At 60.6% G+C, this 23586-nt stretch overlaps 1 long non-coding RNA gene across 1 annotated transcript; it reads right to left on the reverse strand.

Annotated features, from left to right (window-relative positions):
• Nucleotides 1–15206: 15206 nt before the first annotated feature.
• Nucleotides 15207–18312, reverse strand: LOC138850444 (uncharacterized). The gene is made up of 2 exons (XR_011390205.1): nucleotides 17880–18312; nucleotides 15207–16282 (listed from the first exon to the last, which is right to left on the reverse strand). It is a non-coding gene; the product is annotated as an uncharacterized lncRNA (long non-coding RNA).
• Between the last annotated feature and the right edge of the window lie 5274 nt (nucleotides 18313–23586).

Consider the following 23586-nt stretch of genomic DNA (forward strand, 5'->3'; position numbering starts at 1 on the left):
GCCCGGAGGGCTTCTTAGCCGCCCAGGGTGCTGTCAGTGCAGTGGGAAGAGACAAAGCCGGCTCAGCTCCCGGCGTCTCCAGCTCCTCGCTGTGTGGATGTGGGCACATCCTCTCCCGGTGGGGTTTCCTGATCTGCAGAATCAGAGGTGGACTGTACCCTGCACGCAGGCTGGGGGCGGGGCTCCCGGCGGTGCCGCACAATGGTGGGGGGGGCTGCTTGCGTCTTCCTTGTTTCACGGCCCTCTGAGGCGGCTCACGGGGACCCCAAGAGTCTCCAGAACGTGGTAGGGGGTCAGAGTCGCCACAACGTGCAGCTTTGCCACCACAGCACTGCAGACCAGGATAGAGGGCAGGGCTTTTCTCCTTCCGTGACTGTTTTAATTCCAGCCCTCATTCTCAACGCTCACTGATGTTGCTCTAAGGTATGGCTATTGAATATGATAACTCAGGCCTGGAAAGAAACTGCCTACACAGCGAGTGTGCCTGTGTGGACCAGTTGACCCACATCCTTCCAGAACGCCCACCTTCTCCACGGGTTCTGCAGGCGCTGGCCTGGCGGGAGGGGCTCGCTGGCCTGGTGGGAGGGGCTTGCTTCCTGCTCGGAGGCTGGGCTGCCCCTCCCTCGCCCCCACTTCTGAGTAGCTCCTGTTTGCTCTCCCCTGGCCTGAAGGGCGAGGGTTAAAGGGTACGTGGTGTCAGGACCCCGAGGGGCCAAATCTGCAGGTGCCAAGCCCCTTCCACAGGAGCATGGTGTCCCCATCACCACCCCCTCCCCACCTCCCTGCTTTGCCAAATCCTCTTGCATCCCACGAACTCCCCAACACAACGCCCGTGCTGTATGTGGAGCTTGGGGTATAAACATGCCCAGGACAGATGTGTGTTTTTAAACACATGTGACCTCTGCCTGGTTGAATCTGAGGACGCCAAGCCCAGAGACCAAGGGCCAACTGTATGGGGGACAGAGACGAGAAAGGAGCCCCCAGGAGGGGCGTGGCCTTGAGATGAGTTCCACAGCGATGCCAGCCTGCCCCCGCCCAGCCGCCCTACAAGAGGCCAGGGAGCTGGGGCACAGAGACCTGGGTGTGCAGGTGGAGGTGAGGCTCACCCTTAGAGGTGAGACAACTGATACCCAGGGGTCCCCCGAGGCCACACAGGTACGGAGCCACAGGACCGGACCCCTCGCTGTCCACAGGGCGAGTGTCTCCCACGTCTGCCGATCGGGTCTGCGTGGATGGGCACCAGGACAGCGCGCATGCTCATCAGTGGTAGGGATGGTTATCTTCAAGGTACGTTCTGTATTGCACCTGCTTTTGGATACGGAATGGAGGACGCTGAAGAAGGGGACCAGATGTCCCAGCCTCTGGGAGCCCCGAGGGGTGGAGGCACCCCCTGAACGCTGACCCAGGGCCCAGGACGAGGCAGCTGGAGGCAGGAGCTGCAGGAACGAGCCCCAGCTCAAGGGCCCTCTTGTGCCTGCAGGGTACACACTAGAGTTTGGTGGATGGAGTCTGACGTCCTAGGAAGTTGTCGTGAGTCAGGACTCACAGGAGAAGCCACCTGCCGGGGACACCTGCCCTGGGGCGGCCTCGGCCGGCCGTGGGACCTGCAGGCTCCCTTTGGCCTAATTCCAGAGTGGCCTCCCGGAGAGGTGGGAGCAGGGGAGGTGGCCCTCCACAGCGTCCTCACAATCCACTCATTCACCCATGGGGGCGCCCGACCAGAGGCGAGCAGGGCCCAGCCCCTCTGGTTGCAACTGCGCAGTGGACTCGACTTCGATCCTGCAGGTGCGGTGGACCCCCATGTGCCGCCCACAAGTCCCCACAGCCTGCACTCAAGGCCCTGCCTCCCTTTAGGGCAGGTGAGCTCCTGGGCTCGGGAACGGGGCAGTGTGGGAGAGGGGTGAAGGGAGCTGGAGGAGGAGAGAGGAGGGAGAGCGGGAGGGGCGGGCTGAGACTCCCTGTGACCCGGGGCGTCCAGCGAGCTTTCTCTGTGCCTTATTTTCGCCTGACATTTAGACAAGATGAGTGTGTGGGTGTCCCGGTATTAATATTGATCTCCGCGCGCTCTCTCAGTAAACAGCGCTTCAACTCGGCCCCGCTTGATGGCTTCACTATGGAGGAGAAATCGCCCTTTCTTTCCATCTTTATCTGAGGGCTGGGAGGGCTTGGGGTCCTGCAGGTGCAGTCGGCAGTGCTGGGCCGTTGCCGTGGCCGCGAAGCCCCGGGCCTGGCTCCACTGCCCTCCCCGGTCCCCGCTCCGTGCCTCCCTGTGCCTTTTCCTCCCCACAGGTGAAGCCAGGTGCCAGGAGCCGTCCCGGGTGCCATGGGGTGGTGGCATCTGCAGGAATTCCGAGCTCTGGGGACCACGGAGGTGTGGCTGCTGCTGTCCCTCTTCCTGTGTCCCCAGCTGCCTACCTGGGCCTCGGACTGGGACAGGCAGAGCAGCCTGGGTGCACTCTGCGAGCTGCGGGCTCGGCTGGAGCGTGGGGGTGACCGACCCCATGTCACCCTGAGGCCCCGCAGGCCCAGGCGCGGTGTCGTGGGGACCTGCAGTCAGTAGGGTGTGGACAAGAAGCGGTCTCTGCCATGCGCTGGCATTGGCTGCACTCCCGGCCCTGGTAATGATTCATTTGTTTAGCGGCCTGATGGAGAGTTACGGCTGCCTTGGCAGGGCCGCTGTGCCGACTGGCGGTGATTACTGTTCAGGGGAGCGGGGATTGAAGCTCTGGGTCTCTGGGAGGGACTCGGGCTGGGGCTCGCTTGGTGATAGCCGTCCCCAGGGCCCTACCCAGGCTCCCCTGTAATTGCTCTCGGGGTTCTGCTCTCGTTGGCTGCTCCCAGGGGTCCTGGGGACCAGAGGCCACGTCGGATCTGTGCCCAAGGGCCTGGTAACTTCCAACGAGGCTCAGGGCAGCAGGCTCCACTCTAACTCACTGCTAGCCCAGCGCCAACTCTGACTCAGCGCCTCCGTCCACCCCGCCTGGCCCCTGCAGCTGTGGGGACTGGACTAGGGTTAGCCGGTGCTCGCCTCCCAGCAGGCCATGGGCTGGCGGGGCCCCAGGCAGTAATGTCCGCCTTGCAGCTGGGTTCCAGGCCAGTCCTCGGCCCCTGATCTAAGAGTAGGGGTTTTCTTGGGCAAAGGGACAGGAGGCTTTCGAAGCAATGCCCTCCCGTGTGGTGACCGCCAGGGCTACTTCCACTCGTGCGGTCCTGGGTGGGTCCTGCTCAGAATCTGGGACCAGTGAGACCCACACAGCCTGTGTCCACCATCAGGGAGTCCAGTGTGTGTCCTGAGTAGCTCAGAGCTACTGTCCCAGTGGCTTCTCATTCCATGACCTGGCCTCTGGCAGATTCCCATGGCAGCTCCGTGGGCTCCCGGTCCGTTTCTCTCTCGCTGTGCACCTGAGCCGGTGCTGCAGAACCACGCCCAGCGAGCCCCGGGTGCCGGGGTCACAGCAGCCACAGGACACACGTGGGCTCTGGGCAGGCAATGGGGAGGGGAGGAAGGCAGGCTCGGGACCCGGGCCAGAAGATGCTGCCTTTACGTGAGGACGTCCGTGCCGTCACCCTCCACAGGAGCCTCACACGTGTGGTCCCACGCTCTCTCGGGTAAGAGGTAGACTCAGGCACAAGAGAGCTGTGAGGAGTTCATCTGAACGCCCAGCCCCAGCCAGCCGTGGTCCAGGAGCTCGGCTGAGGGAGTGTGGGGGGGCTCCTGCAGGTTGGGGGACACAGCGGGCAGCAGGGGGAATGCCTCTCAGGATTTGACGGAGCTTCCAAGAGGCCACAGGCACAGCACACTGTGGGGTGGGCGTGTGGCGCAGTGGGCTACGCTGCAGCCCGGGACACCCACTCCCCACATCCGAGCGCCCCAACCACAGCTCTGCCTCCGCTCCAGCTCCTGCCAAAGCGCCAGCAGCAGGTGAGACCAAGTGGGGGACCAGGGTGGTGCTCCTTGCTCCTGGCTGCAGCCTGGCCAAGCCCTGATGGCTGTGGACTTTCAGGGAGTGAACCAGCAATGGAAACCCCCCTCTCCCTCTCCCTCTCCCTCTCCCTCTCCCTCTCCCTCTCCCTCTCCCTCTCCCTCTCCCTCTCCCTCTCCCTCTCCCTCTCCCTCTCCCTCTCCCTCTCCCTCTCCCCCCTCCCTCTCCCTCCCTCCCCCTCTCCCTCTCCCTCCTCTGTCTCTCCCCCCCTCCCTGCCTCTCCTTCTCCCCCTCCTCCTCTCTTGCTCTCTCTCCTCTCCTTCTCCCTCTCCCTCTCTCTCCCTCCTCTGTCTCTCCCTCTCTCCCCCCCCTCCCTGCCTCTCCTTCTCCCCCTCCTCCTCTCTTGCTCTCTCTCCCTCTCCTTCTCTCTCTCCCACTCCCTCTCCCCCCCCCCATCGTCTCTCCTCTCTCTTGGTCACTCTGCCTTCCAAATACCTGTGTATTTTTCACCTGAAATGAAAGTAGGCTCCTACAAGAAAGAGCTCCAGCTTCATTTACGTCCGCAGATGACGCAGGTTGTATCACCTAAGATCCGCCTGGTTCCACCTGCTCGGGACTCTCAGGCCCCTGCTAACTTCACCTGTCCTCAGCACACGTGAGCCCCAGTGTGTCCTCAGCACACGTGAGCCCCAGTGTGTCCTCAGCACACATGAGCTCCCAGCATGTCCTCAGTACACGTGAGCCCCAGCGTGTCCTCAGCACCCGTGAGCCCCAGCATGTCCTCAGTACACGTGAGCCCCAGCGTGTCCTCAGCACCCATGAGCCCTGGAGTGTTCTCAGTACACGTGAGCTCGCAGCATGTCCTCAGCACATGTGAGCCCCAGCGTGTCCTCAGCACACGTGAGCCCCAGTGTGTCCTCAGCACACGTGAGCCCCAGCGTGTCCTCAGCACACGTGAGCCCCAGTGTGTCCTCAGCACACGTGAGCCCCAGCGTGTCCTCAGCACCCGTGAGCCCCAGCATGTCCTCAGCACCCGTGAGCCCCGGCGTGTCCTCAGCACACGTGAGCTCGCAGCGTGTCCTCAGCACACGTGAGCCCCGGCGTGTCCTCAGCACACGTGAGCCCCAGCGTGTCCTCAGCACACGTGAGCCCTGGTGTGTCCTCAGCACACGTGAGCCCTGGTGTGTCCTCAGCACACGTGAGCTCGCAGCGTGTCCTCAGCACACGTGAGCCCCGGCGTGTCCTCAGCACACGTGAGCCCCAGCGTGTCCTCAGCACCTGTGAGCCCCAGCGTGTCCTCAGCACCCGTGAGCCCTGGCGTGTCCTCAGCACACGTGAGCTCGCAGCGTGTCCTCAGCACACGTGAGCCCCAGCGTGTCCTCAGCACCCGTGAGCCCTGGTGTGTCCTCAGCACACGTGAGCTCACAGCGTGTCCTCAGCACACGTGAGCCCCCAGCGTGTCCTCAGCACCCATGAGCCCTGGTGTGTCCTCAGCACACGTGAGCTCACAGCGTGTCCTCGGCACACATGGGCCCTGGCGTGTCTCGTGCAGGGTCCCGCAGTGTGGCTGGCTCCTGCTTCTCTGGACTGCAGCCGCTGGGTCCAGGGCCAGGCTGCACGGTGCACCCCTGGCCAAGCCCCGTATCCTCCTGTGCCTGACCTCCTTGCCCGGGCGTGGCGCTGACTGCAGTCCTGGCTCACGGTGGTGCCAGGTGGACGAGGTGGCCCCAGGTGCCCTTCACGTGTGAAGCCCGCGTCCACCCAGGCGGGAGCACCGTGAACACGAGCGGGCCTGCCCCTCGCCTGCTGCTCTCTGGTCATCTCCACGGCTCTGCTTCTCCTCCAAGAAGGGCAGTCGGGTCGCTGCTGACCCCGCCCTGGGCACGTTTCCCTCCCGCTGGGCCGTCCTGGCCCTGGCCTGGCCCTGGCCCCCGGTTCTGTCTGGACACTTCCTGTGGAAAGGTGTCCGAGTGCTTACACGGCCGAACTTCCTTCGGGGTGCAGGATGCACTGAGCCCCGGTCTACCTCCCGGGGCGCCCAGGTCCTCTCTGCTCCCTTGCGTCACGCACCCCTGTCCCAGGCGGGTGTGCAAGGCCCTGGCAGCCCTCACAGGAGACCTGGGCAGAGGCTTAGCCTGAGGACGTTGTCCTCAGCGTGAAGGCAGCAGAGGCAGACGCGGGCCTCCCTGGTTCGCAGGAGCAGCACACGGCCATCAGGGAGGCCCCGGGGGCCGCAGGAGGGCCAGGGTGGGGAAAAGGTCTGCAGGGGCAGGGGCAGGAGCAGGGGCAGGGGCAGGGGGAGGAGGGGCCCACTGGGCTGGGGAGGAAGGTGTGTGGGCGGAAGGCCAGCAAGCAGGAAGGACCCCCCCATCAGCAGGAAGGCCCCCCCCCCAGCAAGAAGGACCCCCCCCAGCAAGAAGGACCCCCAGCAGGAAGGACTCCCCCAGCAGGAAGCCCCTGAGTGGATTCTGGCACAGCGTGTTAGGGTAGAAGCGTGTTAGGGGGCGGTGCTGTGGAGTAGCGGGTAAAGCCGCCACCTGCAGTGCCGGCATCCCATATTGCCAATGGTTTGAGTCCCAGCAGCTCCACTTCCGATCCAGCTCTCTGCTGTGGCCTGGGAAAGCAGTAGAAGATGGCCCAAGTCCTTGGGCTCCTGCACCCACGTGGGAGACCTGGAAGAAACTCCTGGCCTCTGGCTTTGGGTCAGCCCAGCTGTGGCCGTAGGGGCCAACTGGGGAGTGAACCAGCAGATGGAAGACCTCTCTCTCTCTCTCTCTCTCTCTCTCTCTCTCTCTGTCTCTCCTTCTGTGTAACTCTGACTTTCAAATAAAAATAATACAATAAATATTTTTTTAAAAAAGCAGTATTTTTTTTTAAAAAAAGAAGCAGTTGTAAGAAAAGTCACCCAAGGCCACGGGAGACAGGGTTGTGGCGTGGGCTCTGCGCTGACTCCGAGGTCTTTGCTCCTGGCGACTGGCGACTGAGTAGCCAGAGAGCTGTGGTTGTCGTCGTCTCCCTCAGTCTCCTCTCTGCTTGCGTCAGCCGGGCGTCAGGCTCACGGGGGAGCCCACGCACCCAGGGGAGACACAGTGTTGGCGTCAAGGGAGATGGCCTCGCTGACCGCCTTGGGCCGTGTCCAGCTGCTGTGGCACAATACCACAGGCTGGCAACTGGAGCAGGAGGTAACTTGGCGCACGGGTCCCAGCCTTGGGAGGCCCCAGACCGAGGGGCCGCCGTGGTGAGGGTCTTCTTCCACCTTGGTCCCTGGCGGAGGGTGGGGGGCAAGCGGGTCTGCACAGCAGCGGGGGGGGGGTGGGTGCACGAGTCACCCTTCAGTGAGAACCCAGCCCTTCACTAAGGAACCGACCTGTGCAGTAACAGCGCCAACCCATTCGTGACAGCAGAGGCCCCTCTCATGCCCCCTCGTCAAGGCCCCACCTCTCAATGCTGCTGCACTGGGATTGGCTCTCCAGCACACGGATGTGGGGGAGGGGCATTGCAAACCACAGCACGGACGTCCCCGTGGGTTCCACTCCTTGCTGTCTGACCGAGCCTCCCACCACGCTGCAAAGCCCCAGGTGGACAACACCGCCTGTCCTGCCTGGCTTGGCTGGGATTCTGCCTGGAGGTTCACGACACCTTGCGCTTCTAGGGGGACCTGGGCAGGGGGCATCGCCCGCTCTGCTTGCCTTATTAGAACCACAAAACGCACCCACAGACCCCTGGGAGCAGCCAGGACAGCCTCACCCACCTGGAGCTGGCTCTACTCTCTCCCGTGGTACAGGAGAGACCCCAGCCTCCCCGGGCACGGTCAGCCCCCGAGCCCCAGGAAGCAGCGTCGCAGTTAGAAGTACAATCACTCCGCCAATATTACAACTACCATTTAGCTAAATTAAATGTACTCTTCAACTATTTTTGAAAGAAATCGATACATGGCACACGTTTCTCCCTTTGTCCCATCTTATTCTTTTCTATTTGGGTACATTTTAATGGTTCTGTATAATTCAGAAAGGAAATCGAAAATGAAAGCTGCCAAGATTAATTTGTCACGGATCAATTTTCTTGTATTTGGGACGATCGCTAACGCAGCAGAGCCCGGGCACTCCCTCTCTCTGAGGCTGTCGTAATGGACTTTGGTCGATATGGCTTTTGATGGTAGAACACCCCCCTGTGACCTTGGCGAGCGCCTCCTGTCATCCTGTCTGTGCCAGAGACAGTAAACGGTTGTGATAAGCTGTTTTGTGTTATGACACGCATTCTTTAATCTGAAATGTGTTTGCACCCTGCAAATCCTGCTGCCCGAGGAAAGTCACATCTCGCTGACCGACAACGGCCATTCCCGACAGCCACCGCGCCAGGAGCCTCACCTGCCCTCTCAGAGTGGACAGAGGACCGATGCCCTGGGGGAGACCCAAAGAGGAGCCCCCGCCATCAAAGAGGGAGGGGGCTCAGGGAAGAATTCCCAGAGGCCTGGGGGTCAACAGAGGAGGAATTCACTCCACTCAGCCGTGGGGACAGAGGGCTGGTGGCCACGTGTGGCAAGAATCTGTGGCACAAAGACACGAGTTCAAGTCCCGCCCCCACGATGAAGCCTATTCCCGCCCCGACCCCCAGCCCCCTGGGAGATGAGAGTCCTGGTTCCAGCTCAATCCTGACTCCCAGCTTGGAGCCCTTCAGTGAGTGGGCAGTGAGTGGCCCGAGGCGGGGGTGGCCCTGTCTCTTACACACGTCTCCTCCAGCTTCATCTGGGCGCCGGGCTCAAGAAGGGGCCGGGTGTCTGGGGAACCCATGCATTTCAAGGCGCACGACCCTCTCCCATCCACGGATTTTATTCTTTACCTCTTCACCCAAGCCTCCAGACCTTGGAGCACCCAAAACCGGCGACCACTTCTGCCCCGTGCATCTCGTAGAAACGGTGCTTCTCAGCCTGCGAGAGTCGTGGTGCGGTCGCGGGGAGACCCAGGCAGGCACACGAGGCTTGCACGCGATAGAATGATAAAGTGTGGGCGGATACGTCTAAGGGAATGCACCCCAAGTCCTCAGAAGGGGAAGGCGGCGTCACAGAACTCACACACCTCTAGTCCCTCTCGCTGGCCTCCCTTGGGCCACAGAAGGACCTTGGCTCTGGCCAGGGTCAGCCACAGAGCCCTGAGCAACTGGGGATTGTGGGTGGTTGCTGATTCCTTGTCTGAAAGTGGAGACAGGAAGTGCCCGTCTTGGCAGAGTTGTGGTGAGGTTTCGGGGATAACCCGTGCCGTGCACAGGGGGCCATCGAGGCACATCAGCCACTGAGCCGTCAGTTGTCACCAGCACCGTCGCTGTCCTGGCCAGTCCCCCAGTCCAACCCGGCACCCTGAGGCCCCGTGCCCAGAACCAGCCGGGCCCTCTGCTGCAGTGGGGACTCTGGAGCCGGGCAGCCGCTGTCCAAAGGGAGCCAAGTTCTGCCCAGCCGCCCAGGCTTCGCGCAGGGTCGAGTGTTCCCAGGGGAAGCCCAGCCTGGGGACCGGAGTGGCTCCGGTGGTCCAGCTAAGCTCGTGGTCAGCTGAGTGGTCAGAGGAGACGGCTCCTCCCCGTGCCCCGAGTCCACCCTGCCCCGGGGCGCTCTGCCCCTTTTCATTCACGATTTCAAAGCCGCTTTGTGCTAGGGGTCAGAACGGGTCAGAACGAGTGGCCGCCCTCCCTCTGCTCTCCTCTCGCATGGCATTTGCTTCGCATTGTTGATTGCAGCTGCCCCAAGGCTGAGCGGGAGCAGTGCTGTCCAGTTCAGCTCATCCGCATCAAAGCCTTGAACTCCGCCCGCTCCACCCTGGTCTTTGAGCGCAGCGGACTCTGCCTTTATTCCTGCTGGGGATGGTGGATACAAACACGGCCCCGAGCCCGGGCCAGCGTCTCCTGGACTGAACCACGTCACCCATGACAGCCGAGCTTCTCCCGCAGTGCAGCTCACATCTACCCGGCAGAGCAAGGGCCCAGGGACGCCTCCGCTGCAGGACGGGTTTGGCAAGTGCTGCCCGACCTGTCGGCGCCGGCCTCGGTGCCCTCCTAGATCACCCCTGCCCGTTGCCGTTGATTGCTCTGCACCATCGGATGCTCTGCTTACTGCACCCAAGCTTGAGACGGGGGCAGAGACGCCCCCTGCAGGGGTGCGGTTGTCAGCTTCTCTGCCCAGTTCTATTCTTGTTGATTCGTGTGCGGTGACGCAACTGCATTAGGTGAACATGAAATTGAACAATATATCAAAGTGCGGGGGCTGGCACTGTGGTGCAGTGGGTTAACACCCTGACCTGAAGTGCCAGCATCCCCTGTGGCTCCCACCCCCAGGACAGGGATCTCACACCTCACTGTGCACCTGCCCCACCCACAGGACAGGGGGATCTCACACCTCACTGTGCACCTGCCCCACCCACAGGACAGGGGGATCTCACACCTCACTGTGCACCTGTCCCACCCCCAGGACAGGGATCTCCCACCTCAGTGTGCACCTGCCCCACCCACAGGACAGGGATCTCTCACCTCAGTGTGCACCTGCCCCACCCACAGGACAGGGATCTCACACCTCACTGTGCACCTGCCTCACCCACAGGACAGGGATCTCACACCTCAGTGTGCACCTGCCTCACCCACAGGACAGGGATCTCACACCTCACTGTGCACCTGCCCCACCCACAGGACAGGGATCTCACACCTCACTGTGCACCTGCCTCACCCACAGGACAGGGATCGCACACCTCAGTGTGCACATGCCCCACCCACAGGACAGGGATCTCACACCTCACTGTGCACCTGCCTCACCCACAGGACAGGGATCTCACACCTCACTGTGCACCTGCCCCACCCACAGGACAGGGATCTCACACCTCAGTGTGCACCTGCCCCACCCACAGGACAGGGGGATCTCACACCTCACTGTGCACCTGCCCCACCCACAGGACAGGGATCTCACACCTCACTGTGCACCTGCCTCACCCACAGGACAGGGATCTCACACCTCACTGTGCACCTGCCCCACCCACAGGACAGGGGGATCTCACACCTCACTGTGCACCTGCCCCACCCACAGGACAGGGATCTCACACCTCAGTGTGTACCTGCCTCACCCCCAGGACAGGGATCTCACACCTCACTGTGCACCTGCCCCACCCACAGGACAGGGATCTCACACCTCACTGTGCACCTGCCCCACCCACAAGACAGGGATCTCACACCTCACTGTGCACCTGCCCCACCCACAGGACAGGGGGATCTCACACCTCACTGTGCACCTGCCCCACCCACAGGACAGGGATCTCACACCTCACTGTGCACCTGCCTCACCCACAGGACAGGGATCGCACACCTCAGTGTGCACATGCCTCACCCACAGGACAGGGATCTCACACCTCAGTGTGCACCTGCCTCACCCACAGGACAGGGATCTCACACCTCACTGTGCACCTGCCTCACCCACAGGACAGGGATCTCACACCTCACTGTGCACCTGCCTCACCCACAGGACAGGGATCGCACACCTCAGTGTGCACATGCCTCACCCACAGGACAGGGATCTCACACCTCACTGTGCACCTGCCTCACCCACAGGACAGGGATCGCACACCTCAGTGTGCACATGCCTCACCCACAGGACAGGGATCTCACACCTCAGTGTGCACCTGCCTCACCCACAGGACAGGGATCTCACACCTCAGTGTGCACCTGCCCCACCCACAGGACAGGGATCTCACACCTCACTGTGCACCTGCCCCACCCACAGGACAGGGATCTCACACCTCACTGTGCACCTGCCTCACCCCCAGGACAGGGATCTCACACCTCACTGTGCACCTGCCCCACCCACAGGTTTGGGACCCGGCTGCTCCTCTTCTGATCCATCTCTCTGCTATGGCCTGGGAAAGCAGAGAGCTTGATCGGAAGTGGAGTAGCCAGGACTCGACCTGGCACCCACGTGGGATGCTGGCACTGCAGGTGGCGTCTTTACCTGCCAGCCCCGAGCCCTCCCGTTTCTTTAGAGCAGCACGGTGGTGACTGTTGCTGAGGGTTCTCCCTGGGATAATCCTGTTAGTTTCTGGGGAGTCAGCGGGATGTGTGGTTCCTGCAGCCACGGCTGCTGGTTCTGGCTGAGGCTGCTCTAACACAGGCGCCGAGGGGAGGGGAGAACACTTTCCTCCCAGGCAGATTCCCGTTCGCTTCTGCCCCCCAACCCCCGGGCAGCAGGTCTCCCAGAGCGTCTCCGCTCCCTCCCGCGTCCCCAGGCTCCTCCTGGGCATCTCAGGGTTAACCAGGCGCCCGCCTTGGTTCACTGCTCAGGGCTTTGTGGTTATTTTTGTTGGCTGGCTTTGTTTCCTCTTTCTAAGGCATAATAAAGTTTTCTGCACAGCCCAGCAAGGCAGCAAACAGGATGTTCTATGCAGAGCCCATTGTTCTGCAGCAGGAAGGCTGCCTGGGGTGTCTCTCCATTTCTCATTGTCATCCTTCCTGATTGAAGGCTACAGGGGAAGGTAATGGTGGGTGTGATGTCACTGACAGAGTGGGGACAGAGCACACTCCAGGGGATTCCCGAGGACCATTGCCCTGCTCTTGCCACCCCTGCTCCCCTCTCCGCCCCCTGAGGTGCTGTCGGGGTAACAGCGACCCAGTGAGGATCCAAGAGCCTATGGAACACAGCTCTGTGAGAGGGGTTCTCACAAGTCACCGGCCCACGACTCCCGGTCAGCCACGGCGGCATCTGGTGCAGGGGAGGTGCTGAGCAGAATTTGTTGCTGTGGGAATGTGCACTAAACTGACTCGTACGAACTTGTTAGGGGTCAATCAGGAGATCCCCCCAACAGGACAGGGATCTCACACCTCAGTGTGCACCTGCCCCACCCACAGGACAGGGATCTCACACCTCAGTGTGCACCTGCCCCACCCACAGGACAGGGATCTCACACCTCAGTGTGCACCTGCCCCACCCACAGGACAGGGATCTCACACCTCAGTGTGCACCTGCCCCACCCACAAGACAGGGGGATCTCACACCTCAGTGTGCACCTGCCCCACCCACAGGACAGGGGGATCTCACACCTCACTGTGCACCTGCCCCACCCACAGGACAGGGGGATCTCACACCTCACTGTGCACCTGCCCCACCCACAGGACAGGGGGATCTCACACCTCACTGTGCACCTGCCCCACCCACAGGACAGGGATCGCATACCTCAGTGTGCACATGCCCCACCCACAGGACAGGGATCTCACACCTCAGTGTGCACCTGCCCCACCCACAGGACAGGGATCTCACACCTCACTGTGCACCTGCCTCACCCACAGGACAGGGATCTCACACCTCAGTGTGCACCTGCCCCACCCACAGGACAGGGATCTCACACCTCACTGTGCACCTGCCTCACCCACAGGACAGGGATCTCACACCTCAGTGTGCACCTGCCTCACCCACAGGACAGGGATCTCACACCTCAGTGTGCACCTGCCCCACCCACAGGACAGGGGGATCTCACACCTCACTGTGCACCTGTCCCACCCCCAGGACAGGGATCTCACACCTCACTGTGCACCTGCCTCACCCCCAGGACAGGGATCTCACACCTCACTGTGCACCTGTCCCACCCCCAGGACAGGGATCTCACACCTCACTGTGCACCTGCCTCACCCACAGGACAGGGATCTCACACCTCACTGTGCACCTGCCTCACCCCCAGGACAGGGATCTCACACCTCACTGTGCACCTGCCCCACCCACAGGACAGGGATCTCACACCTCACTGTGCACCTGCCCCACCCACAGGACAGGGATCTCACACCTCACTGTGCACCTGCCCCACCCACAGGACAGGGATCTCACACCTCACTGTGCACCTGCCCCACCCACAGGACAGGGATCTCACACCTCACTGTGCACCTGCCTCACCCACAGGACAGGGGGATCTCACACCTCACTGTGCACCTGCCCCACCCACAGGACAGGGATCTCCCACCTCACTGTGCACCTGCCTCACCCACAGGACAGGGATCTCACACCTCACTGTGCACCTGCCCCACCCACAGGACAGGGATCTCACACCTCACTGTGCACCTGCCTCACCCACAGGACAGGGATCTCACACCTCAGTGTGCACATGCCCCACCCACAGGACAGGGATCTCACACCTCACTGTGCACCTGCCTCACCCACAGGACAGGGATCTCACACCTCAGTGTGCACATGCCCCACCCACAGGACAGGGGGATTTCACACCTCACTGTGCACCTGCCTCACCCACAGGACAGGGATCTCACACCTCAGTGTGCACCTGCCCCACCCACAGGACAGGGATCTCACACCTCACTGTGCACCTGCCCCACCCACAGGACAGGGATCTCACACCTCACTGTGCACCTGCCTCACCCACAGGACAGGGATCTCACACCTCACTGTGCACCTGCCCCACCCACAGGACAGGGATCTCACACCTCACTGTGCACCTGCCCCACCCACAGGACAGGGATCTCACACCTCACTGTGCACCTGCCCCACCCACAGGACAGGGATCTCACACCTCACTGTGCACCTGCCTCAGCCCCGGGACTTGGTGGACACGTGTCACCGGTCTCACCCCAGCCTTGGGTGGGGCTGGAGTCCGAGGAGCTTCTGCTGCTACCCCACGGCCGCTCTCTGAGACCCCCACCATGGGGGCTTATCCAGCAGCCACCTCGCTGCCTCTTTCTCTTTTCTCATTTGCAGGTGTCAGATTTGAACCTGAGAAATCTGTGTGACTACAAGAGAGACCGCTCCTCGGGGGGCACAGTCAGAGCACGACTGTATTGTCCAGGAGCCCCTGCCTGCCCGTGAAGAGTTAAAATTGTATATGTGCGGGTGTAAAAAGTTAAGCTTAAGCTTACAGGTTTAAACCTCCTGGTACAGCTGTAAAAATAAGACAGAGTGAAGTAGCACCTTGACAGTAGGGACTCCATTTTGGAGCACTTGAGACTCCATTCTGGGAAAGCACCCCCCCCACCGTGAGACTCTGGTTTGCAACCATGATCTCAAATAGTCGGACAATAGCAGTGCACTACATCACCCTTGGCAGAGCACAAAAACCCCCTAGCATGATCGCTCAAGCTTAAAAGTAGAAAGGTTGCACCTGGGTTACCTGGGCTAATAATAAAGATGTGATTTGTCTGTGTCTTGCATTAATGTCAAGTCCTAATTGCTAATTGTAATATTGTAACTGGTATTGTCAAGATTATGATAAATATTAATTTCACTTAGGTTTTAGGTTATGTTGACCCCAGTAACCATATACTCTCTTTTGATTTTATGTACTCTCTTTTGATTTTAGCAACTGTATATAGCAACTGTGCATAGCAACCGTGTATTCCCCCCTTCCCGGTTTTGCGGTTTTTGCCTTTATAAACCCTAACCTTTGGTTATTCGGGGCTGCTCTGCTCATGTATGATCAGACAGCCCCAGCATGCTGGATAATCAATAAAGCTTCCCCTTGCTGTTTGCATAAGAGATGTCTCTTGGTGACGTTTTTCGGGCAGTCGACTCTAACACCCGCGGGCCAGAGCCACCTGTGCAGTCTCCGGGCAACGCGGCCATGAGCCAAACCCTGCAGTCCCCTTCGTCGGGCTGAGGAGGAAACGCGAGGGAGAGGGAGGTGATGCCACCCAGGCTGAGGCCGGAGCTTGGGATCTAAGCAGGTGCCCCTCCACGCAGCCCCCCCACACCTGCCATGCCTGCCACAGCCGGTCGGGGTGGTTGAGGCCATCACAGGCGTCTGAGGCCGCTGCCAGCCTGATCCTGAGCCCACCTCTGTCCCCACCCCAGACGCCGAGTCGTGAGATGAAGGTGGTGCGTCTGAGACCGAGCAGGCTGACGCTGGCGCCTGGTGCAGGACAGCAGGAGCTTCTCTGGCTCTGCTCGCAGCAGGACCTCGGCCCCCTCCCAGGCCGAGGAGAAGCAGGGATGGAGGGAGAGGCGGAGGGCAGAGAAGCCGCAGCCACACGGCCCCTCGCCTCCCTCAAGCTCCACGAGGGGTCCAGCGGTGTCCTGGTGGTGACCCTCCCTGCCGGAGTCACTGTCGCCCCCGTCCCTTCCCGTGGAACCGAGAAGCCAGGAGGAGGGGGCTCTGCTTTGCCTTGCTGTGGACGGGGTCCCTGAGCTCCACTGGGTGTGGCCCAGGAAGCCCTGGGGAGGGGGATTCTGGCCGGCGAGGGGCCGTGAAGCCTGCGCCGGGCGATGACTCCAGAAAACCTGGGACTTAGCGGCGTGGTTGCCGGCTGCGATCCTTCTGCGCGGAGGGGTGGCTGAAGTCGTCTCGCAGAGGGGGAGCCGCGTCTGCCCTATCTCCTGATGGGGGAAGGGAGACTGAGGCCGGGGCCTGAGTGGGATTGAGGCAGGAGAGGACAGTCAGCCCCAGCCAGCCTGACCCTGAGCCCACCTCTGACCCCACCACCCGGCAGCTCCTGCCAGCCAGGAGCAGGAAGTCTAATCCGCAGCTGCGAAGACCGCTCCCCCCCACCCCCAGCAGGGTCCGGAAGGTCCTCACTGTGCACCTGCCCAGGACTGCCCAGGCCGACCCTTGTGCCGCCTTCCTGGGGAGGCAGTGGTGAGCAGCACGGCCCCTGCCCTGCACTGGGCTGGGCCCGGGTGCCGCCAGCCCCAGAGGGCGCGGCCTTGCCAGCCCGGCAGCTCCACCTGGGGAGCAGTGGAGCCGCGCTCTGTGCCGGTCTCCTTGTGCTCACACACAGGGCTCCCATAAACCTTGCCCGGTTAAGACCCTTCCTCTTGGGGGCCTGCGCTGTGGCATAGGAATAAAGCCGCCACCGGTGACACCAGCATCCTATAAGGACGCTGGTTCAAGCCCTGGCTGCTCCACTTCTGAGCCGGCTCCCTGCTGATGGCCTGAGAAAGCAGTGGACGATGGCCCTCGTGCTTGGGCCCCTGCACCCACATGGGAGACCCAGATGGAGCTCCTGGCTCCTGGCTTTGACCTGGCCCAGCCAAGGCCGTTGTGGCCATTTGGGAGGTATGGCAGCCACAGGGGGCAGTCACACAGACCCCGCCCTGCTCTGCAGGAGTTCCCCCAAGACGCCAGCTGCTCTCTCTCTCTCTCTCAGATGCTGCCCTCAGCCTGCCCCTCCCTGGTCCTCGGTGGAGCCCACACGCTCGCCCAGCCAAGAGCTGGCCCAGCATCCAGGAGGCATCAGGCTCAGGCGGGGAGCCAGGGGTGGAGACAGAGGGGCTCTGTCCTTGGACATGGGATTCCGTGTCCTGAGCCCCATGAGATCGGCTGCTGCCCCTCAAGAGGGTGAGGGAGGTCACTTCTCCTGCTGGCTGCTCCGAGAGCCCCCACCCCGGGTGGCTTAGGGGCCAGGGAGCAGAAACAGTGACCTGGGGCCAGTGCTGTAGTTTCAAGGGTAAAGCCGCCACCTGCGGTGCTGGTATCCCATCTGGGTGCTGGCTAGTCCTGGCTGCTCCACTTCCCATCCAGCTCTCTGCTGTGGCCTGGGAAAGCAGTAGCAGATGGTCCAAGTGCTTGGGCCCTGCACCCGCATGGGAGACCTGGAAGAAGCTCCTGGCTTCAAATCGGTGCAGCTCTGGCTGTTGCAGCCATCTGGGGAATGAACCAGAGGATGGAAGACCTCTCTCTCTCTCTCTCTCTCTCTCTCTCTCTCTCTGCCTCTTTCTCTCCCTGCCTCTGCCCCTCTGTAACTCTGCCTTTCAAATAAATAACCTTTAGAAAGAAAGAAAGAAAGAAAGAAAGAAAGAAAGAAAGAAAGAAAGAAAGAAAGAAAGAAAGAAAGAAAGAAAGAAAGACCAGGGAAGCTCCAGCCTCTCCCCAGAGCTTAGCAGGGACGTGACCCTGCACCCCCCCACGCCCTTGTCCCCGGCTTTCCCACGAGGGATCGCAGATGGAAACCATGAGAAGAGGGAGGGGACTCTCGCGGCTCTGCCCGCTGCCTTTCTCTTCTCACCGCGTTTTAGGCAGCTGTCACGGTCCATCATTTCCATCCCTCCCGGAACTCGGCACCTGGAGCAACAAACTGCGCCGCGTCTTTGAGCCGCGCGTTTCCTGCACACCGCTCGCTCGCTCGGCGGATTTACGTCTTCAATTAAGGAGACGCTCCTGCGGGCGGCGCGGAGGCGTGGCAGCTGCCGTGCCCAGTAGTCACAGCTCCAAGGCCCGCAGACAACGGCGGTGGCTGTGATTTAACATCTCTGCCGCAGGTGCCCACTGCTGCTGCCGTCCCTGCCGTCCGCGGGCCTCGTCTTGCTCGTGGTCAGACGGAGAAGCCCGGTCCAATCGCAGGCAGATTGCACGCGGGAGAGTTATGGGCGTCTTCCAGAGTAAACCCCCAGACGCGCATATGGAAATACAGCCGCATTCGGTGCTAACGTGATAGTAACAGGAGGAAGGCGGCTGCTATTGTGAGTTTCCTTTTGATCGATACTAAGTCTGAAAATAGCTTTGAGCCCGAAAACATTTCCTGCCGCTCTTGGCCAGGAAGCCAACTCTCCCTTGGCTTGCAGAGCTTCATCCGTTTGCCGTTTTGGGAGCGACGGAAAGTCGGAAAGTCGCGGGGACAAAACAGAGCACAAGAGTGACGAGTGCGCTCGGCGTGCGCGTCGTCCGGCCGCGCGGAGAAGGTGGCCATTGTACCGGCGCGGCAGGAAGCCAGGGCCCGTCCGGGAGGAAGTGCCAGAGCTTCGCCTGGGACTGGGTTTTGCTCAGACAGCGACTCTGTGCGTAGCACAGCTCTGAACTCACCACGCGGCTCCGTCCTCACCACTCTACCAAACCACTTCCTCTCTGTCTGGAGATGGGGTCATGACCCACGCGCGGCCACGACTCCCTCGGTGGGCTGTGCAGTCCATCCTTCTGTCATGGCTCCCTTGCGATGGCTCAGTCCTGCCTCTGAGTCCATCTCAGGCCATCCAATTAGACTCGGCTTCTGCTGCTGCGGTCATTTTATGGATAAAACCTGTTCCTAGGTGGGGACCCAGGAGCTCCTGGGAGAGGCACGAATTCACCCGAGAACACACCCTGGAGTTTCTCCTGTGGACACTTAACAGGGGCGTGGATCTCGACGGCTCATGCCCTCCCAGCTGAGCGGCAAAGCTGCCGAGAGGCTCCGTGCCACCGAACACCCACGGAGCCACGGGAGCCACGGGAGCCACGGGAGCCACGGGAGCCACTGCGCCCCCCTCGCACACGAGCCCCTCTCTGGATGGCAGACAAGCACAGAGACCGCTGCCTGCCAGCAGGGGCCGCGGCCCGGAGCATGGCTGGGGCACCCCTCCCCCCCGCAGACCCTCACTGCAGCCTCTGCACGTTCACCCCGACGCTGAGATGTTCCGTGGACACCCATGCTCAGCATTGCCACCCCCCCCCGCCAGGACCCAGGCTCCCGTCTCTGCAAAGGCACCCCTGGGCCACAGCTAGGAGCCTGCACATCCCGTAGCCAAGATGAACTTACCTCCAAAAATACTCACTCGTCTCAGAAGCAGAGGGACAGAGACAGCTCCCGCCTGCTAATTCATTCCCCAAACGCCCACAACGGCTGGGGCTGGACCAGGAGCCAAGACCACAGTGGAGGCCTCCCACATGGGTGGCAGGAACCCACTTACTTAGGCTGTCACCACGCCTGCCAGGGTCTGCACTGACAGGAAGCAGGAGCCAGCCTTGAACCCAGGCACTTGGCCATGGGCGTCTGGACTCTCATCTCAGCTGCTGGGTTAGATGTCCACCCTGAAGTTGGCTTCTAATTCCATTTTCTTACGAACTTTTGGAGTCCTTTGACACACACAGAACACAGTCATAAACAGTCTTACACAAGCACACACTCATACATGCACACACAACACACCCCTGCATATGCGTGAGTGTGCAGACACCAATGATGTGCATGAGCACGTGAACATGTGTGCAAGTACATGTGTGTGCATGGTCCATGCGTGTGCAGGCGTGTGCGTGTCCTGCCTACCGGAGTGCACACACAAGCACACAGGATCGCACAGCGCTTGTGCACTGCTGCTGGTCTGCTCAGGACTCTGACTGCCGGGTCCTTGCGGTTTCTTCATTGTTCAAAACTAACTTGCGTGGGTGGTTTCCCATAGACGGTGGGGAGCTGTTTGTCTCAGGCCTGTGCCCACGATGCCTAGGAGGACATCAGTGGCCCCTCACGCACCTGTCCCCGCAGCTCTGGTCCGGGGGTGCCTGGGTCCTGGCGGCGGGCAGTGATGAGCATTGGTGTCCACAGAATGAAGCCAGGCCTGGCCCCAAGCTGGACATTGTTGAGTTTCTGATCTCCGACAGGCCCTTGGTTTTGGTTTTCTTTGGAAACATCTGGCCTGGTGACGGGACTTGGGGCCAGCGCCACACACACCGTTGGCCCGGTGGCTCAGCCTCACATGTTGTGCCAGGGTGTGGCACCGTCACGCAGTGGTAGGGGAAGCACACCTCTCACACTGCCCCCTTGCCTGTTCTCAGCCACTGCACAGCTGTGGTCAAACGTCCTGCAGTCTGTGTGGTCGTTGCAAAGGCTTCACAGCTTCCAGTGGGACACAGGACCCAGCGAGTGGAGCCCTCACTTTTTTTTTTTTTTTTTTTTTTTGACAGGCAGAGTGGACAGGGAGAGAGACAGAGAGAAAGGTCTTCCTTTGCCGTTGGTTCACCCTCCAATGGCCGCCGCGGCTGGCGCACCGCGCTGATCTGATGGCAGGAGCCAGGTGCTTCTCCTGGTCTCCCATGGGGTGCAGGGCCCAAGCACTTGGGCCATCCTCCACTGCACTCCCTGGCCATGGCAGAGAGTTGGCCTGGAAGAGGGCAACCGGGACAGAATCCTGCACTCCGACCAGGACTAGAACCCGGTGTGCCGGCGCCGCAAGGCGGAGGATTAGCCTAGTGAGCCGTGACGCCGGCCAGAGACCTCGCTTTCTAATGAGGGTTTCATCCGATAAAAGTGACCTTAAACAATGTGCATTCTGGGGCTGGTGCTGTGGCATCATGGGTAAAGCCACTGTCCGCAGAACCGACGTCCCATATGGGTACCAGTTCGGATCCCGGCTGCTCCACTTCCAATCTATCTCTCTGCTATGACCTGGGGAAGCAGTGGAAGATGACCCAAGTATTTGGGCCCCTGCACCTGCATGGGAGACCCAGAGGAGGCTCCTGGCTCCTGGCTTCGGATCGGCGCAGCTCTGGCCATTACAGCCATGTGGGGAGTGAACCAGTGGATGGAAGACCTCTCTCTGTAAGTCTACATCTCAAATAAATAAATAAAATCTTTTTAAAACTATGCATTGTGAGAAAGGAGAGAATGGCGAAGATGTTGGGTCAGAATTCATTTCTTAAGATGTTTCTCACTTGAAAGGCAGAGCTACAGAGAGAGAGAGAGAGAGAGAGAGAGAGAGATCTTCCATTCACTGCTTCACTCCCCAAAGGCCTAACAGAGCCAGGACTTGGCCAGGATGGAGCCAGGAGCCAGAATGCCACTGGGGTCTCCACGTGGGTGGCACGGGCCCAAACACTGGGGTCAGCACTTTCTGCTCTCCGCCTCCCAGGTTGCATTAGAAGGAAGTTGGAAACAGAAGCAAAGGAGCCAGAACTCCATCCCAGACCCTCCACCGTGGACACAGGCACCCCAAGTGGCATTCTAGCCACCACCCCATCCTCCACCGTGGACACAGGCACCCCAGGTGGCGTTCTACCACCACCCCACCCTCCACCGTGGACACAGGCACCCCAAGTGGCATTCTAGCCACCACCCCACCCTCTACCGTGGACACAGGCACCCCAGGAGGTGTTCTAGCCGCCACCCCAAACACCCGTCCCCTCGCCCTCATTTTCAGCATCTTGAGGCACACTCCAGGTTCAGAAACCGGAACACCAGAGGCACAGCGTGGCGGACCGGAGCACTTGGATCTGGGGGCAGGTGCGCTGCTGTCCACTAGCTCTGTGAGACTCCCACTGCTGGGCTTCGTCTCCGGGCTGGCCTCAGGGTGAGCGGGCCTCTGTGGGTCCCAGCCCTCTGCCTCATCTCCCTTCGAGGTTCTGGGACTGCTTCCCTGGCTGTGGTCCGGCTCTCTGGTGAGATTCCTGGGGGCTTCCACGCAGACTGCCTCCAGGAACACCTGTAGTGCCGGCGTCGGGACACGGATGAGTGAACTTACCCCAACAGGGCCCGAGTGAGAGAGCAAGAGTCCACCTTCTCATCAAACACACTCGTGGCAGTTGGTGTGGAGTCCCCTTCTCCCAAGAAAACGCACTGGCAAGGGGAAGAGTGAGTGGCGAACCGGACAAGGGAGCTCGTCCACTCCAGCCACACGATTCCTGCTCGGCACCAACACTGAGTCACCACCTGCACACCAGCGGCGCTCTGCGTCACGGAGACCCCCTTGGGGCCAGCCCATGTGTCCGTGAATGTCCCTCCATCTCCTAATTAGCTGCAGCGTTGGCCAGCCCAGGAACTCAACAGGCTGAGAATGGTGATGCTTTTCCTCTGGGAATTTATGAATTAACAGCCGGTATCAATCAGGAACGATGATGTGGCACCAAGACCACGCTCCTAGGCATGCAAGAATTCCCCAGCCGGGCGAAGGACCAGGGATGGCCGGGACTGAGGCCAGGATCCGGCGCTCGGTAGAGCAGTTTTAGCTTCTTACACATCCCAGGTATTGGGTTCAGCTGCTGGACAAAAGCTCAAAATCTCCCTTGCGGTTGGTTGTGGAACCGCCAGCCAAGGTCCCTGGCCGTCTGCTCACCTGGGACAGGTGGCATGAAGGGTGACGTGAAGGTGGGCCCCATCTGGGTCTCCCCGAGACTCTGGAATGGTTGGTCTCACCTGTGCGCTTGACTGGACCACGTACCCAGATCCGTGGGCAGACACCAGGCTAGACCCACCGTGCAGGCTTTTGTGGGGCGTCCCTAGCAGTCAGCAGAGACCTGGGCTCTGCAGTGTGGGTGAACCCCGTCCAGGCAGGTCTTGGGGAAAAGACCGCGTCCCCTGGGGAGGAGGGAGTTGCACCTGCCGTCTGCCTCTGCACACCACTCGCAGCTCAGCTCTGCCCTGGGTCTCCCGCTGACTGCCCTGCCCTGCGATCTCTCCTGTTGCCAGCCCCACAATCCCAAAAGCCAGGTCCTCAAAATAAGTCTCTCTTGCAAAATATGATGAATGATAGACGATAGACAAATGATAGATAGAAGGATGGATGGGTGGATAGATATACAGAGACAGATGGGCAGATGGATAGAGATCACTGTAGGGATACACTGATAGAGCGCACAGACAGATGGAGATAGCAGGCTGGCTGGATAGCTAGAGGTAGATTGATGGATGACGGATGGATACATAGGCAGATGTAGATGTATAGAAATATGGATAGATGGATGGTAGAAAGATAGATAGATATAGATATATGGATAGATGGATTAGATACATGGCTGGATGGATGGATGTAGATACGTGGATGATGGATGGATGGATGGATGGAGAGTTGGCTGGACAGAGATGATTGATGTATTAGATATATGGATGGATAGGTACATGGATGGCTGGATGGCTGGATGGCTGGACGGATGGATAGTTAGAGGTAGATTGATAGATGATGGATGGATGGATAGTTGGATGGACACAGAGAGATGGTAGATAGATTAGATGTAGAGACAGAGATAGATCCATC

This window comes from Oryctolagus cuniculus, chromosome 7 (genome assembly GCF_964237555.1).
Source record: "Oryctolagus cuniculus chromosome 7, mOryCun1.1, whole genome shotgun sequence".
In the NCBI taxonomy this organism is placed as follows: domain Eukaryota; kingdom Metazoa; phylum Chordata; class Mammalia; order Lagomorpha; family Leporidae; genus Oryctolagus; species Oryctolagus cuniculus.